Below are 6,442 nucleotides of genomic sequence, written 5' to 3'. Positions count from 1 at the left end.
TGAAGCTGGCTTTGTATTTGGAACGACCGACCCTTCTTCTGTCTGATGAAGCATTCTATGAAGCGTTGGCGCTGACGTTGCTACTACTGCGGCGCTTGTGGCGTTATGCTTATCACAAGCAAGACGCTCTAGGTGTAGAGACAGAGAGAGAGAGTAGAACATAGAACAGCAAATTCCTAACTGTCATCTCATCTGGTTTGTTGGTACAACCAAAACTCATCATGAGACGACCTGCATCGAATTCTAATAAGCAATTCTTTCAGCATTTTCTTCCGTTCTTTTTGTTGATTGAGCCAACTCCCTAAACACGGACTTCCGGCTGCTGTTCAAATTTGTATAATATTCACTTCCTAAGCCTTTACGTGCCAACCACTCGCTATAAAAGCTACGGCGATATGAAAGCTAAATGCATATAGAGTAACAGCTCAATAAAAGTCAGTCGTTTCTATCAGTCTAACTGAGTTCATATGACGGCAGATGTATAGAATACAAAGGGTGAGCCGAGGTCCCCTCAAGAATTTGTACTTTTGTAGTAAACTACATCACCAGAGTATATTATAATGTAGTAAATTACGAGAATATGTACTGACTGCAACAAGAATTTCTAATGAATGCAAAAGAATGGCAAGTGTATCCATGTATGCCCAAACTTTTGTATAACTTTTTGGACTTCCGGTGCGAACCAAGTTCTTCTTCTCTATGCATAAAATTACTTCTTTTTAAACTCGCTCCTAGAATTGCTTTTGGTGCCTGCTAACAAATAACCTATATGTGAACAATAGTATCCAAAGTTATATATGCATATATATCCAAGTTAGTTCTCTTCTTTAAAATTCTAGCATTTTTTTCTGTAAATATGGTGTGGGGATGAGGAAGCGTACATGCAGCTGCCACATCCCATCTTTTCTTTCCTCCTCTCTAACTCTGAATTCTAAATCCCATGTGTATTTGCAAAAAAAAACAAGCCAACCAGCGGCGTAATCAATTCGTATTTTGGTATAGTTTGGGATGCGAATAACAAAAGTACAACAACAACACGTCGCGTCGCAAAAAAAATCTTTCGTTTTAATGTTTTCCTTTTGCCACCACCACTGAACGAAACACAGACACATACATAAAACCAACTTTAAGGAAACTTAAGCTTATTGAAGTAACTTTTAGTGGGTCAAATTCATACTTATTAAATAACTTTCAGTTTCTTTTTGGAAACAAATGTGTTTTGTCAGAGTTCACGCTGTTTTCAATATTTCTTCTCAAAAGAAAAAAGTGGTTGGAAAATTTGTATAAAAATCGAGTTATAAAAACATTTCTCATATTTCTCACCATTCACAAAATATTTTTTTCTTGCAGCTGTCAGCAATATGTATATATGCTGGTAAATTAAGGGAATAATCCAATCTTATAATAACAAAGATTCGCTATTTTAATTCCCCATCACAATGAACAGGTTATAAATAATAAGTAAAATCCTGGTAGTCACAACACTTCTAAAATAGCACACAATACATGTTACTAGTTGCACAAATAAATGAGAAAGGCCAAAAACAAAGCCTGGTAGAAGGCCGTGCATACTTTTTGCAGGGGTCTGAAGATTAACTATTCCCCTTCAGGGTGAAAATGCAGTGGCAAAGTGATGAAAGCAATAGTGATAGTGAAAATAGTGGTAGCAATAAAGGATGGAGAATAGAATATGGCAGTTAGGACGTGAAATCTAATAAACTGAGCTGAATAATGAAGAGCATGTCTATTAAAAATCCATACAGCCACAGCCTGGCAAATAATTCCGCAAACCCTCCAAGTAGCATAACTATTCACTCTTCCTATTAGTTCATCGGGGAAAGTTGATTACGTATTGTGAGCTCTCTCTCTCTTTTCCTCTTGTGCGTTCGCCAGCATCAGGACGACGACGGAGCTCTCAACGGTTACCTCGTCCACATCCTCCTCCTTCTTCGTCGCCATCGACGAGCCTAATTCTGAGCCAAGTGAATGAGATGTAGAGAAATATCTATTAGGTCAGGACGCTATTGCGTTATTGTTGGCCATGGATAGGAGGTTCTCACCAAACGATGGGTTTTGGACTATGAGCCAGTAGTTTAAGTGCATAATTGGCATCCTTCGATATGGCGGCAATAGAATGAAATCACAGCCAGAGAAAGTTTCTTCTCTCTGCTCAACTCCATCCATAACGATGGAACAACCACAGAATGCCCATAAGATTCCCAAAATTAATGGGGCATCCGGCATGGATTGAAGTTATTCTTATGGAAAATCAACTGTATCATAGGCAGGCACGGACTTTGGTCGGTGGCTGCCGTCGCTGCCAGGCTGACATGGATGGCATGCATGCCTTCACCCGTGCATTCACCACGTCTTGGGGATTTCATTTCAATTCCAATCTGCTCCTCTTCCTGACTCCTTTTGGCAATTTTCTATTCTACACTTTCGAAACAGACAGCCAAGTCAACCGGGACATGAGAGACGAAGAAGGAGGAGAAGGAGCACAACAGGAGGAGACTATCAAATCAGGTCGCTTAAGAAAACTGAGACCTGTACATTGAACTTTAACTTAAGAAGCAAAAGGAAATCTCATATGATTTCTGAAACTCAACTTTGGATACCAAATTTTATTTCCACATGTATGTATGTAGACTTGAGAAGGGCATTATTTTGGCGAATGGGTCGTGGTGAGAAGAAAAGGAGAGAGAAAAAAGAGTGTGTAAATACTACGTGCATACATACATACAACTGCGAACCTAAACTTTGTCACTAACCCCGGCAAGTCAGCCAGTAGTAAGTGCGTTTGATTTTGAATTTACTCCATATCCATGCACAAATAGATGGCTTCCTCTCCTAGCAGGAGAGACGGGGAGAGAGAAGAAGACAGGAAGAAGGAGAGTTTATTTGAACTGTCGATTGAACCGAATAAGGTAAAGTGAGACGAAATCTGCACATGGACAGATTCTCTGATCACCGATATCCACGAGTGGGGCTGCTGCATAGCGTTTGGGCTAAGGACTTACACCAACCAATGTTTAACATCTATGTGCATGCACATTTTCATACAACCATTTTTGTACGGTGGCGGCCCATCATCTCACTTCGGCCCTTCTCATTTTTACATATTTTCACATCACGGTCCGCAATTTCAATCTACATCTGCATATCTAGTGCAATATAATATCTCAGTAAATGTAGATCACAGCACTGATATCACTGATATGTACTTCCATATGATATGTTAGTGTCTTTTACAGTTTCTATCATCAAATAAATCCTGGCCTTATTCGTCTACCTTCCAACACGAACCGCAGCAAAGGTTATATTTTAGGCAGATTTCGTTGTCTGTTTTTGAAGCTTTTTAAATTTTGTCTTAGCTGTTTCTCCTTGTGAACCGTCTCTGCACATGTCTCGTTCATATCACATAACACAACAACAGCTCAGATTTCTTTCTACCTTTACTCATTTTTCCTGATCCATCCATCCACCACCGGAATTCCAGGATGAGAAAAGTCTCTGTCGGATAAATCGACAGCATGGTCTGATATTGCACAACTTATCGTGATGAGATTTGATTCGACTTGGCCAGCCCTCAAGTGTCTCCTTGAAGATCCCCACTCAACTCACACGTCATCCACCATGTCTAAATCCGAACCCACCCTGCTATTCAATGGGTTGTATCGATTTAATCAAATTTGGGTGTAAAAAGAAAGCCACGCTAAATAAAACATCTCCTGAGAACATAAACGTAAAGTTTTGATCTGTGTTTTATTTTAGCTGATCACGATGATGATGCTACTACGGCATAGCTGCCAGCGGCACATGCTGTCCCATTAGTGTTGGGAGGAGGAGGAGGAGGTGTGAGTTACAAGAGATAGAGACGTTGTGTCAATACTGGAATACTGAATTCTTAAGTAAACACGAGGCACTTGGGGAATTGAATAATTTCAGTAAGGGTTATTGATGTTGTCAGAAGCTGAGCACTCGATTTTCGTGAATTATTTCAATTTCTTTGCAAACATTGTGATAAATAGTTGGCCTTGTCCAATGTCCATCCATACATAAAAGACATACATGCAGCAGTATGTGCGTAGCTACGACATAGGAATTTTTCTACTTCCCAAACTTTGTGTCAATTCGAGTGAAAAGGAAAATGTAATCTGCAGTCACTTCATCTATCCCACCATTCTCACCAACACCACTGCCTTGCTGCCTCGTTGGCTGGTTGGAGATGTTATGGTCAAACTTTACACAAAGTTTTAAGTCTTGAGCTAAACTTTCTCTGACCGAATGGACACCAAAAAACTCCTCCTTAGCTACTTTTCCTCCTACTCCGTCTGCTTCTAAGTGATTTGCATCAGATTAGATTTCTCAAACCCTTTCTCCTTCTGAGCCGTTTATTGATGCAAAGGGATGAGCTCTCACATCAGACGCAGCACATCTTTTCTTCCCAAAGAACATTATCACTCCAAGCAACCCATCAGCCCACAGCCCGTGCAGCACCGCACCTGAGAAAAGGATTGCGGTGGTGGTGGCGGTGAAAGTATCCATTCCAACATTTCCAACTCGAGAGCTTTCTTTTATTGCCCGAATGTGCCGACATCCCGTGCTCAACAAAGCCCCCAATTTGCAATACTGTAATTCTAAGCCACTGGGATTTTGATTTTTAAATTTAGATTTATTTTCCCAGAAACTAGAGATTTCAATTTTCCTGTTAGGTTCACATCCATTCAACTACCTTCACCAGTTTATCTTGTACACGAGGACAGCAAATGGGGAAATTTGTTCGCGGTTTCTTATTGGCTCTGAGAAACCCACATTAGTTGATTTCACTGCCCGACCAATGAAATCAAGTGCACTGTTAACTAAATAATTTCAAATAGAAAAATTACAAATTGTGTGACAGTTATCCCATCCACTTGAAGTAGTACTACTTACTTACTGACTATATGACGTAGCCCAAAGTACACATATTTGTATTTACTTCTAGCGTGTGTAGTCTAAATTGCTGAGAGTTTGAGACTGACAAAAATAGTTAATAGTGTAATTAAATATCATATCGAAAGTACATATTGATCCAAACTAGATATATGCACGTAGTTCTTGAATATTAAAAGAAAGCGTTTTCGCCAAATGAATGACCAAATTCTATTTTAGTAATGTCTAAGCCAAGTTTTATGTTAAGTTCGTACTACTTATAGAATGAATTAATCATCTTCAGGCGATAAATTTTATTTATTTTCTTGCAGATAAAATGTGCATGTACGACTTGATTTGAGAGTTTTTGGATTAAAATAGAATTTGTAAGAATAGTAAAATTACTAAAATGTCAAGAGAGGTTGTTAACACTTTCTCTTCTCAAAGCAATCTGTGCGCGAGTCGTCTTTCTGGCATGCACGAGTGCTTGTAAGGTATGCAATTTCTGGGAGCTGAGAATACGCGTTTTATTGCTTTGTCCTTGTTACGGAGGGCGGAGGACGACGATGTATTAAGTGAGAAGGATTGCGAGCAAGTAATTTTGTCGCTGTGAATGTCTCTTTAATTGTGTGAGCTAGAAGAGAGTGCATGTATATAATTACTCAATATTTGAGATCCCAGGGGAAACAACTGGTGAACATCTAATTCTCAAGTAATCTCAACTTTCCTGGCATGCAGTAAACTCCTTCGCGTTTCTTATCGTCTAAAACGGCGTCAAACTGTCATCTCTGCGTCTCTCACCCTCTCTGACTCAACTAATTCGACTTGTTTTTCTCGAGTATTGTATTTCCTTCATTCAACTACGACCCGTCGGACAACCGACCACCACCACCACTCCTTTCCCCCGAACTTGTCACGGTTTCTGTGTCGTCTCTGTGTATGTTCTACTTGGCTCCAATCCCGAGTTGGAAATTTTGTGAAAAACAAGTGTTTCGGGACAACGTTGTTGCTGGGGTTTGGTTTGTGTGTTCGTCGGCAATCCACCCAGCATGTTATTCCGTTTTAGCTGGCAAATATTGAGTCGAGATAGGATTCCGGCTCTTTCCTAATAACATAAAATGATGAATGACGAGTCAACGTTAGGTAAATAGTCTGTATAGAGATGTGTATATGACACCCACCCATGGACTCGCTCGCTGTAACTTATTTGGGGAAAGGGAGAGAAAAGATTAATCAAATACAATGCCGTCCATCAAACTGCACATCTCTTGCAAAAGCCTTTTGGGCATAAAGTCTTTCGCTCGCTCACTATCCGACCGACACACCAGCGCGTCTTGTTGGTTTATGCTGCTCGCCAGATAGTGATTATATGTGAATATATGTACAAGGATATATTTACACCAGTATGCCGTAGAATTTTTCGGTAAAATTTTGGCCAATCCTAATGTAAACTTCACCCGGGGTTTCCTCACTAGTCACATAGCTAAAAATTCAGCAAATCATCTAGATTATGATAGAAAAAAGTCTA

This window comes from Folsomia candida, unplaced genomic scaffold (genome assembly GCF_002217175.1).
Source record: "Folsomia candida strain VU population unplaced genomic scaffold, ASM221717v1 Fcan01_Sc001, whole genome shotgun sequence".
In the NCBI taxonomy this organism is placed as follows: Eukaryota; Metazoa; Arthropoda; class Collembola; order Entomobryomorpha; family Isotomidae; genus Folsomia; species Folsomia candida.
Note: the sequence above shows the minus strand (reverse complement) of the source record.